At 43.6% G+C, this 12,685-nt stretch overlaps 1 protein-coding gene across 1 annotated transcript in view; it reads right to left on the bottom strand.

Annotated features, from left to right (window-relative positions):
* Positions 1-12,685, bottom strand: part of EDA (ectodysplasin A) — a 196,543-nt gene that overhangs the window by 60,619 nt on the left and 123,239 nt on the right. The gene's annotated exons all lie outside the window — the stretch shown is intronic.

Consider the following 12,685-nt stretch of genomic DNA (forward strand, 5'->3'; position numbering starts at 1 on the left):
CACTCCAGCAGTGGAGAAGTCATGAACTACTAGTTTAGTTTAGTATTCATGGTGGTGTGAACATGGCAAGAACTTCATTATGAGTATGCATTTCAGATGCAGTCACATCTGTGCTGTATAATGTTTGTATGCTACTCATCAGTACTGGCCATGTTTCTCAAAAATAAGTACCGATTTTGGTGCCTCAACTTTAATGCCCAACTTGAGGCATCTTGAAAGGTCCTGGTTTTCAGAAAGGGTTAAGCACCCATCCTCTGAAAATCAGGGCCCCCTGCAAGGTGCCCCAACTCAGGCATTCAGAACTGAAGCACCTGAAATCACGAGTCACTTCTGAAAATCTTACCAAAAGACATCACAGGATTCTTGTTCCTGTACTTTCCTCACTGTAATTACTGAAAGCCTCTCACAATATGCTCAGTGCTATACAAGACAAACTGAAGTTGCCCTCCTCTGAAGAGTTTATCATCCAATATACATACAAAGGAGACAAGATACTCTCTGAGAATATTACAAGAGGAATAACTTGGATGGGGCTTTTTGAAGAGTGGGGGCTAGGCCTATTACTCAATTCTTGTAGGCAACAGAGAAGGAAAAAAATTTTTTGAGCAGTTTGAACAAGGAGAGGGTGGCGGCTCGGTGAATTAGGACAAGGGCTTTGAAGATGAAATTCAGGCTCCAACCAAGTGATACATTTACAAACAAGTGGAGTATTATTTAGTTGCCACATTCAAAAATCTGCTGACATCAGGATGGTCAACTGATTCTCAAAAATCACATACCAGTAGCACATTAACCATCGCAAACTTGTGCCAAGCCTCACATTCAAGTTTTTCCTGGAGGTACTGGTGGGTTTCTGTGGTTAATCTTACACACCAGTGTTTGAAACTCAATACACATCCTTGAACAGATTCTGGCTATGTATTTCTTTCTGGAGCCCACACAAGCATGTTTCTGTGTTATGTGTATGTATACCTTGCATCTTGAGATCTTCCTTTCAGCTGATACACCCCCAAACTCAAACTAACTTGGGATGGATCTGGTGGCAGCAGCTAACTACTACAATGACTGGTGCATTATAACACTTTAAAATAGTGCAAATGAAGTTTCTAGCCACAACTCTTTAGGGCTTGGAAGTGTTTCCTTGACACTATACACTGTTTGGATTTCCACCAGTCCAGATCTCTCTTTAGCACTAAGAGCAATAGCTTCCTGGTACATGTTTTCCTGAGATGTGTTCCAGCAAGAATCCTTGAAGGTACTTAAAGTGGAACCTTACCCTCACAGAAGAATGTCTACACTACGAAATTAGGTCAAATTTATAGAAGTCTTTTTTTAGAAATCGTTTTTATATAGTTGATTGTGTGTCCCCCCACACAAAATGCTCTAAGTGCATTAACTCGACGGAATACTTCCACAATACCGAGGCTAGCGTCGACTTCCGGAGCACTGCACTGTGGGTAGCTATCCCACAGTTCCCGCAGTCTCCGCCACCCATTGGAATTCTGGGTTGAGATCCCAATGCCTAACGGGGCAAAAACATTGTCACAGGTGGTTATGGGTATATGTCGTCAGGCCCTCCCTCTGTGAAAGCAACGGCCGACAATCGTTTCACGCCTTTTTTTCTGGGTTGCCTGTGCAGACACCACACCACGGCAAGCATGGAGCCTGCTCAGATTACTTTGGCAATGAGGAGAACATTAAACACCACACGCATTATCCAGCAGTATATGCAGCACCAGAACCTGCCAAAGCGAAACCGGGCAAGTAGGTGACGTCAGCGCGGTGACCAGAGTGATGAGGATATGGACACAGACTTCTCTCAAAGCACGGGCCCTGCCAATGTGGGCATCATGGTGCTAATGGGGCAGGTTCATGCTGTGGAAGGCCGATTCTGGGCCTGGGAAACAAGCACAGTCTGGTGGCACTGCATAGTGTTGCAGGTCTGGGACGATTCCCAGTGGCTGCGAAACTTTCGCATGCATAAGGGCACTTTCATGGAACTTTGTGACTTGCTTTCCGCTGCCATGAAGTGCCAGAATACCAAGATGAGAGGAGCCCTCGCACTTGAGAATCGAGTGGCAATAGCCCTGTGGAAGCTTGCAACGCCAGACAGCTACCGGTCAGTCAGGAATCAATTTGGAGTGGGCAAATCTACTGTGGGGGCTGCTGTGATGCAAGTAGCCAACGCAATCAAAGATCAGCTGATATCAAGGGTAGTGACCCTGGGAAATGTGTAGGTCGTAGCAGAAGGCTTTGCTGCAATGGGATTCCCTAACTGTGGTGGGGCCATAGACGGAACCCATATCCCTATCTTGGCACCGGAGCACCAAGCCGGCGAGTACATAAACCGCAAGGGATACTTTTCAATAGTGCTGCAAGCACTGGTGGATCACAAAGGACGTTTCACCAAAATCAACCTGGGATGGCCGGGAAAGGTACATGACGCTCGCATCTTCAGGAACTCTGGTCTGTTTCAAAAGCTGCAGGAAGGGATTTTCTTCCCAGACCAGAAGATAACCGTTGGGGATGCTGAAATGCCTATAGTTATCCTTGGGGACACAGCCTACCCCTTAATGCCATGGCTCATGAAGCAATACACAGGCAGCCTTGATAGTAGTCAGGAGCTGTTCAACTACAGGATGAGCAAGTGCAGAATGGTGGTAGAATGTGCCATTGGACGTTTAAAAGTGCGCTGGCACAGTTTACTGACTCGCTTAGATCTCAGCGAAACCAATATTCCCATTGTTATTACTGTTTGCTGTGCGCTCCACAAAATCTGTAAGAGTAAGGGGGAGACGTTTATGGTGGGGTGGGAAGTTGAGGCAAATCGCCTGGCTGCTGGTTATGGGCAATTAGAAGAGCACAGGAGGGCACGGTGCACATCAGAGAAGCTTTGCAAACCAGTTTCATGACTGGTGAGGCTACGGAGTGACAGTTCTGTTTGTTTCTCCTTGATGAAACTCCCCTCCCCCTTGGTTCACTCTACTTCCCTGTAAGCCAGCCACCCTCCCCTTCCCCCTTCTATCACCGCTTGCAGAGGCAATAAAGTCATTGTTGCTTCACATTCATGCATTCTTTATTAATTCATCACACAAATAGGGGGATGACTTCCAAGGTAGCCCGGGAGGGGTGGTGGAGGAGGGAAGGACAAGGCCACACAGCACTTTAAAACTTACTGAATGCCAGCCTTCTGTTGCTTGGGCAATCCTCTGGGGTGGAGTGGCTGGGGGGCCAGAGGCCCCCCCACCTCGTTCTTGGGCGTCTGAGTGAGGAGGCTATGGAACTTGGGGAGGAGGGCGGTTGGTTACACAGGGGCTGTAACAGTGGTCTGTGCTCCAGCTGCCTTTCCTGCAGCTTAACCATACGCTGGAGCATCTTAGTTTGATCCTCCAGCAGCCTCAGCATTGAATCCTGCCTCCTCTCATCATGCTGCCACTACCTATTGTCTTCAGCCCGCCACTTACTCTCTTCAGCCTGCCACCTCTCCTCGTGTTCATTTTGTGCTTTCCTGTACTCTGACATTGTCTGCCTCCATGCATTCGTCTGTGATCTGTCAGTGTGGGAGGACAGCATGAGGTCAGAGAACATTTCATCATGAGTGCGTTTTTTCCGCCTTCTAATCTTCACTAGCCTCTGGGAAGGAGAAGATCCTGTGATCCTTGAAACATTTGCAGCTGGCGGAGAAAAAAAAAGGGACAGTGGTATTTTAAAAAGACACATTTTATAGAACAATGGTTACACTCTTTCATGGTAAACCTTGCTATTAACATTACATACATAGCACATGTGCTTTCGTTACAAGGTCACATTTTGCCTCCCCCATCGCGTGGCTAACCCCTCCCCCTTCTCCCCTCCCCCCACCGCGTGGCTAACAGCAGGGAACATTTCTGTTCAGCCACAGGCAAACAGCCCAGCAGGAACGGGCACCTCTGAATGTCCCCTTAAGAAAAGCACCCTATTTCAACCAGGTGACTGTGAATGATATCACTCTCCTGAGGATAACGCAGAGAGATAAAGAATGGATGTTGTTTGAATGCCAGCAAACATACGCTGCAATGCTTTGTTCTGCAATGATTCCCGACTACATGCTACTGGCTTGGCCTGGTAAAGTGTCCTACCATGGTAGATGAAATAAGGCTGCCCTCCCCAGAAACCTTTTGCAAAGGCTTTGGGAATACATCCAGGAGAGCTTTCTGTAGATGTCCCTGGAGGATTCCACTCCATCCCCAGACACATTAACAGACTTTTCTAGTAGCTGCACTGGCCCCGAATGCCAGGGCAAATTAATCATTAAACACACTTGCTTTTAAAACCATGTATACTACTTTAAAAGGTACACTCACCAGAGGTCCCTTCTCCACCTGGCGGGTCCGGGAGGCAGCCTTGGGTGGGTTCGAGGGGTACTGGCTCCAGGTCCAGGGTGAGAAACAGTTCCTGGCGTCGGGAAAACAGGTTTCGCTGCTTGCTTGTTGTGAGCTATCTACAGCCTCCTCCTCCTCATCTTTCTCGTCCCCAAAACCTGCTTCCGTGTTGCCTCCCTCTCCATTGACAGAATCAAAGCACATGGTGGGGTAGTGGTGGCTGAACCCCCTAAAATGGCATGCAGCTCATCATAGAAGCGGCATGTTTGGGGCTCTGACCTGGAGTGGCAGTTTGCCTCTGGTTTTCTGGTAGGCTTGCCTCAGCTCCTTAAGTTTCACGCGGCACTGCTTCGGGTCCCTGTTATGGCCTCTGTCCTTCATGCCCTGGGAGATTTTCACAAATGTTTTGGCATTTTGAAAACTGGAACGTAGTTCTGATAGCACGGATTCCTCTCCCCATACAGCGATCAGATCCCGTATCTCCTGTTCGGTCCATGCTGAAGCTCTTTTGCCATTCTCATCCTCTGCTGATGAGCTCTGCATGGTCACCTCTGTTGATAAGCTCTGCACTCACCTGCAGCTTGCCACTCTGGCCAAACAGGGAATGAGATTCAAAAGTTCGCGGGCCTTTTCCTGTCTACCTGGCCAGTGCATCTGAGTTGAGAGTGCTGTCCAGAGAGGTCACAATGGAGCATTCTGGGATAGCTCCTGGAGGCCAATACTGTCGAATTGCATCCACGCTACCCCAAATTCGACCCGGCAAGGCCAATTTCAGTGCTAATCCCCTTGTTGGGGGTGGAGAAAAGAAATCGATTTTAAGAGCCTTTAAGTCAAAAAAAAGGGCTTCGTCGTGTGGACGGGTGCAGGCTTAAATCAATTTAACGCTGCTAAATTTGACCTCAACTCCTAGTGTAGACCAGGGCTAAAAAACTCATGCAAAGGAGTCTGAGCAGAGAGCACACTGAAGATTTCTTTATGGTCTGTGCCTGACATATTTCTTTTCTTTGGGGAAATATTTCTGGGGCAGGTAGCTCTTGCGAGCATCCATTATCAGTCTCAGATGAATCAGGAACTGAGAAGATGGGTAATCTGCTCTTTTTGTAATTGATCACAAAACCATGAATGAACTGTTCGTGGATGTTTTTGGCAGTTCTTACTCCTCTATGAAACTCACCTCAATGAAGATGTTGTTTAAATAGGGCAATAGATGTATTGTGGTCCAGAGTATTACCTGTGTGACCTGCATTTTTGTGAATGTATTTGCAGTAGAAGAGAGCCCAAACTATAAGGCTTTGTACAACAGTGCAAACTAACTGGTTTCAGAGTAGCAGCCGTGTTAGTCTGTATTCGCAAAAAGAGCATCCGATGAAGTGAGCTGTAGCTCACGAAAGCTTATGCTCTAATAAATTTGTTAGTCTCTAAGGTGCCACAAGTACTCCTTTTCTTTGTGCAAACTAACTGTAACAGAAACATGTACCACCTATGTGAATGGCAGAAGAGGATGTTTAAGCAGGATTTGAATTCCTACATACCAATGTCATAAGCATCCCTGCCAAACGTGCCACTGAGATAGTAGGTAGGGGTTTTTGTTCCTCATGTGAGAGGTTTCATATATTTGTACAGCACCTTCAGGTCTAATACTACTCTCTGGTTCTTCCATTTTCTTGGGAACCAAACAGAAGTTTAAGTACTTTCTGGTGAACCTTTCAATTGGGGACTGTCTCCTCTGTGCTAGTATCCAGGAAATGTTCTCTTTATTTAATTGTTGCTCATCATCAAGGCTTCTATTACCCTTAACACATCTCTGTTTCTGAGAATTCCTGCACTTTGGGGAATTTCAGGTGGCTAACACCGGAGGTGCTGGAACAATTTTTATAGTGGGGGTGCTGAGAGCCCTTGAACTAAACTGTAAAACCTGTATATAACAGAAACCACTTCAAGTCAGGGGATGTTGCAGCACTCCTCACACATCTTGTTCTAGCACCTAAGGCTAACACAAAGGAACTTATTGATCTATGCCTCTTGGGTCAGATGGATGTGTCTCTTAAAAACGAGAAGAAGTGAGCAGGAAAAGTTGCCATTGTGAGATGAACATAAAAGCCCACATTATCATTACATAAAAAAGAAATAAAAGACAGGCAATAGATTAAGGAAGCTTGGGGGCAAAATAGCTTTGCAATGCACAACCACAGAAAAGAATGAGTTCTGAGTACAATTTGCTTCTCAGGATGGGAACATCCTGGAGGTATTTCTTTCTAAGAGGCAAAAAAGGGAAGGAAGGAAGCAAAATAAAAAAAAGAGCAAATTCGTACTATGGACTTCTAAGTATCTGACAACTGACTGTAGAACAAACCATTTCATGACAAGAGAGACAATACCAACAACACTGCTCCCATTGATAAAGTCTGACCATTATTAGAGAGGCAAACCCGTACAAACTGGCGTATTATTTTCAAGATGTCAGGTAAAGCTACTGATGCTAATCCAGCTTCTGGTATCCCAACAGAAGAAGTTTGCGATCTTCATGTTAACAAAAGCTACCTGCTCCAGTGAATTCAACACCAATCAGGCCCCATAAAGAGCTCTTCTCAGCAAAAAGGTTGTCAAAGTAGAAAGAGGCAAAGCATTAGCTGTTCTTAAATTGACATCTGCTAAGTTTCTTCCCATCCTCCCTGCCTCAAAATAGAGGGTAGGCCAACAACCACTCTGTTTCTCACCAAATTTAATATGAAAAAATCTATGAAGGGAAAACGAAACCAGTACTGCAGGGATCTAACTGGGCATGGAGATGAAAGCACAATGAGCTGTAATTTTTAAAAAGTGTTGTTGTTTTTTTTTTAAAAGGCCTATTGACATCTGCTTTGTAAGACATTATGTCTGTCACTATTTATAACCTCATCCCCTCCAAAGGGCAAGAGCACGGAATTGTCTCCTGTAGTTTCAACCATGCTGCTCCCATATTTTGGCTTTGCTAGCATGGAGCCAGCAGTATTTTTACTGTTGCTCTGGGAATAGAGATCTAACATTTCAAACACGGTTTATGTAAAAGTGGACTAACTTCACATTCTTTATGGTTTTTTTTTTTTTTAAAAAAAGCACAACTGTTGCTAATTACCAGTCCCAGAATGATTTGTTAATCTGGGAGCTATAGCAGTATTACAACAGAATAGACATACCAAAACAAAAAGGAGCCAAAGAAGGGAGGGGGAATCTGTGGATTAAAACAAAATTAACTGGCAAGTGGAGTGGGTAGTAAGAAGATTATTGTATTATAGAGCATATAATAATGTAGAAATAAATAGGAACCTAAGAAGCTGAATAGTAACAGAATAAGTCTGATTCTTCAAGAAGAGAATTGAAATAGTAAAAACTCTTATTTAAAGAGCTGAGCAAAAAAAAAAAGTTAACCATATAGGCCTCAACTGTAGTCAAGGAGCACTATGGGAAACTTAGGGTGAGTGAGTGGCTTTAAAACACTTTTGCATTCCCTGTCTCCATTTTAGAGCTGTTCTGTGTTGGGCTACACAGCAGTCATAAGTCTTCTCTAATTTATCATGGCTGCCCATGTCACAAATGACTATTCTAAGAGCTAGGGAAGCTGACCACATGGAGGAGGGAGGAGGAAGAGGAAAAGGGCCTTGCAGTACAGGAGCCCATATGGGGTACTTCTATACTGAGGGATCTCTGGGGGCCTGCTAAATTGGCTTTAGGACACTCACAGGAGAGAAAATGCATAGCAGGGGTGAAGGGATGGTTCAATGCATCCGATGAAGTGAGCTGTAGCTCACGAAAGCTTATGCTCTAATAAATTTGTTAGTCTCTAAGGTGCCACAACTACTCCTTTTCTTTTTGCGAATACAGACTAACACGGCTGCTACTCTGAAACCTGTAGTATTCAAAGTAATTGAAATCGTGTTTTGAAACTCACTTAATTTCAAGTTGACAGTATCCCTCTGTTTCCCTTAATTCTTCCTGGTGCTCTCCAGCAGGTAGTGGATGTGCACCCTGCTGGGACACCTTATTTCATGTGGTGCTCTACACACCCCTTTGTGAGCGGTTTTGTTTTTTGGGCTAGGACAGGACCATTGGACAGGTCCATCTTCTCTTCCCCTTTTGGGTGCTGAGGCTTGGGTGGAGTAGGGGAGGGACAGTTCCCCACACTCACTCAAGCAAAGGGACCACAATTGAGCTTGGCCCTTCTGTGGACAGCACAAATGGGAATGATGGGTTGAAAAGGACCTCACTTCCCCTTACCCCTATATCTATATAAGAACTAGACAGAATCTGGCTGTGTGTGTGCAACAGTTTTTAGAAGATCTGTTTAAGGATCTGGTCTCCCATGTTTCCTTTCCAGAGAGCCCAGCATGAAAGCTTATATATCATTTATCCCAGCCTTTCTAAAAGCCAAAAACATCCACTTTAGGAGGAGGACAGGGAAGATTCTGTGATTCTTACTGTACTTTTGTAATCTCTTACCCATACCCCATATTTCCTGGCCAGAAACAAAGACTTAGGAGCAGAGTAAGGTCTTTGGGACAAGCACTGTATCTTCTTTTGTATTTCTATGGCATATAACTCATTGTTGGTGCTACTGGAAACAGATAAATAATACATCCAATTTAATAATAGACTGGATGGAACACGATAGCATCAGTTAAGGTACTGTTTTCTACACTTTTGAGTATCTTTGCTTCTTATTGCTTGTGTGGATCTACTTGAATGTTTACAGATTAATTCCTCACTAATGTTAAAGACCCCTTTAGAGAATACATCTCTTTCCTTTTGGGTTTCTGTAGTTTATCTTCTTTCATTTTTAAGAGATTCTTTAGAGATCAAATGTTTCAAACATGGTTTATTTAAACGAGAACTAATTTAACATTCTTTATAGTTTCTTTGTATTGTATAACTCTCCCTTCTTTAAACTAATGCCGAAGCCAATGTTATAGATAATATGGCATTCTTCCTTTGTGATTCATTGGACACTTCTCTGAATCTTAAAAAAACAAAATACTTTGTACAAGTCTAAAATTAATCTTATAAATTAGACAGAGAAAAGACCTATTTTATTTGTTAGGCAGCAACAATGTGATCATTGCTACACATGTCAAATATAAAGACCCTACCTCTAAGAATTTATAGGCTAAAAATTGTATCACTCTAAAAACTGCTCTATTAGAATCTGGACATGGATGTCCTCTGTGGCCTTGGGAAAATCTTCTAACTTCTCTGTCTTAGTTTCCCCATTTGTAAAATGAGGATAATATTTACCTAGGACTCAGTGGTACGAGTATGAAATCATTAAATGTTTGTAAAGCACTTATCCCTGATAAATATTATCTAGTCCATTCAATGAAAGACTGTTTCCTAAGTTTGTTCTTCATTACTTTGACCAATCCAGTTTTAGGTAAATCAAAACATGGGACTTTCATTTGCCTCATGAAATTTCATTTCCCTCAAATGGCAACAGAAAAAAGATAACACTTGAACCTAGCAAACACCTACATGCTACTCAACTTACAAGTACTAGTCTTATCTGTTGTACTGTGCTCCAGCAACACCCAGGGTACTCAAGCTAAATCAGGACACTTTTATATAATTAAGAACATGTGCTCCTGACACATTTTTCCTTTTAAAAAGAACCTTGAATTCCTATAATGCATACTCAGCTTCTCCCAGGCCATTAATTAAGCATGTGCAATCATTTATAAAGCACAGTATCAAGGGGCAACTTATCAGCAGAACAAAACTACAAACTTGTGGCTCTGGCAATTTTGTATGAAAGAGCTTGGTATCACCTATTGCAATATCACTCAAGAAATCCAGAGTAATCTATCTAATTTACATGGAAACATGCAGCTCAGGAAAAAACTCATTTTTAGAATGCTTGTACTTTCATCTTCTAACAAAGTACAATGGACTTTATGGATGACTGCTAGTTGATTAAGGGGTTGTGAAAGAATTAAAGGTTTTCATTTAGGCACAGAGAAGAAGAGTATAGCGATCTAGAACAGGGATCTCAAACTCAAATCACCAGGATGGCCGCATGAAGATTAGTACATTGGCCCGAGGGCCACATCACTGATACCTTTTCATATAAAGATACAAAAGCCCCCGCCTCTGCCCCCTGCCCCGCCCCCACTCCACTCCTTCCATGAGACCCTGTCCCTGCCCCGCCACTTCCCACCCCTTCCCCAAAGTCCCCACCCCAACTCCGCCTCCTCCCTGCCCCTATTCCAACCCCTTCCCCAAATCCCTGCCCTGCCTTTTCTCTGCCTCCTCCCCTGAGCTCCCCGCTCCTCCCCCATCCCTCCTGGAAAGTGCTAAGTGCTACCGAACAGCTGTTTGGTGGCAGGAAGCGCCTGGAGATAAACAGAGGAGCAGGGACGCAGCGTGCTGGGGGTGGGGAGGGGAGGCGGTGGCGGGTAAGGGGAGCTTGGTGACTGCAGAAAATAACTCCGGGAGAGTGGGGGTGGGGGGAGCAGGGAGATTGGCGGGCCGCAACAAATAACTCCACGGGCCGCGCGTTTGAGACCCCTGATCTAGAACATCCACTGTCTTTCAACAGATATTTCTTAAAATAAAATGATCTTCTATACATATGCTACTATCAAACTAGTATTTGGACAGTTTAACAGGCTAATTAAAATTACTGATTGTAACATTACATCCCATATTCATCCTAGTTATATTATTATAATATGATTATGGCATAATTGAGATGCATTTTGTACAAAATAGGTCATGTAAGGTGTCATTGGAAAAGTTATGATTGCTGAATATGACTGTCCTATTTATATGCATGTATCATTTTTTAACTGAAGTTGGGCCTATTCAAGGTAATGGACCATTAGGAAAAACAATAGGCCTTAGGAGAGGCTTATCCCCCACTTGTTAAGCCTTCCTGAAAATGCTCCAGACAGCCGTAAGGAATGGCTGCTATGACTCAGCAAGATATGCATGTTACCAGGCCACATGACTCTGGACTCCATTTTGGGATGTCTGTATTTTTCCACAAACTGGTCTGGGAACCAAGTTTGGAACAAAGGGTTCCTGCCATATTCTAAATCTATATAAGGCTGGGAGTGACATCACTGGTTGTTCTTCACTCATCCACATCTGAACACTTAAGAGAAGCTCCTAAGGAAAAGGACTTGGAATGGGGGAGGGGATCCCAAGCTGCAAAGCAAGTGCAGCTTATGCCTTGAAAATCTGCAAGCCTGCTTTTATTATCAGTCAGGGTTAGAAATGGTTAATTCAAATCCTATCCTCCTACTATGTTAAGATTTGTTTGAGTTTTTTTTTATTTACTAGGTAATCTGCTTTGATCTGTTTGCTATCACCTATAATCACTTAAAATCTATCTTTTTGTAGTTAATAAACATATTTTAAAGTTTTAAACCAGTAAGTTTGGAGTGAAATGCTTTGGAATCTTAGCTAAATGGGCAGGGACTGTTGCATTTCCTCTCCACACTAAAGGAGGGGAGAACTCTATGAGCTTACGCTGTACAGTTCCCTGTGCAGCGCAAGACGACGTAATTTTGGGTTTATACTCCAGAGGAGAAGGTGAGGTGTGTCTGGGGAGCTGGGGTTCATTTTAGCTGTAGCCTCTCTATTGTTGGTTCATGCAGTGGCTGGTCAGAGAGCCTTCATGTAATTGCAGCTGAGTGTATCCCTACCTGTGTGAATGCTGGTGGAAGTGTAGGACCGGGAGCGGGTCTGCAGCTTGTCACAGAAGCACAGTGTGAGAGGGAGCCCAGGCTGGTGAGTCAGAGGGCTCAGTGGTACCTCGATTCAAGGTGGCACCCTGGGGGGAACCCGTCACACTGATCTCTGTCTGCATCACTAAATTTTAACAATTCTTGTATACTAGAAGCTTTGTAACTCATGAAAGCATATTGCAAAAGTACCGGAATAGATTTCACAGACTCAGTGTGAAATTAATTGGAACTTGATCATTCATTCACCTTAGCACCACACTGTCAGATTTTATTATTCTTGTTTTTAAAATTACATGCCAGATTCTAGGATGAAATACATCCTAGAATATTCAAGGAGTTAAATGAGGAGATATCTGAGCCATTCACAACTTGGAGAATTACAGAGCAGTCAGTTTAACTTCAGTACCTGGAAAGATAATGGAGCAAATCATTAAGCAATCAATTTGCAAACATCTAGAAGATAATAAGGTGATAAGTAACAGTCAGCATGGATTTGTCAAGAACAAATCATGTCAAACCAACCTCACAGCTTTCTTTGGACAGAGTAACAAGTCTTGTAAATGGGGGAAAATGGTAGATGTGGTATATTTAGACTTTAGTAAGCCT

Source organism: Dermochelys coriacea, chromosome 9, assembly GCF_009764565.3.
Source record: "Dermochelys coriacea isolate rDerCor1 chromosome 9, rDerCor1.pri.v4, whole genome shotgun sequence".
NCBI classification, from domain to species: domain Eukaryota; kingdom Metazoa; phylum Chordata; order Testudines; family Dermochelyidae; genus Dermochelys; species Dermochelys coriacea.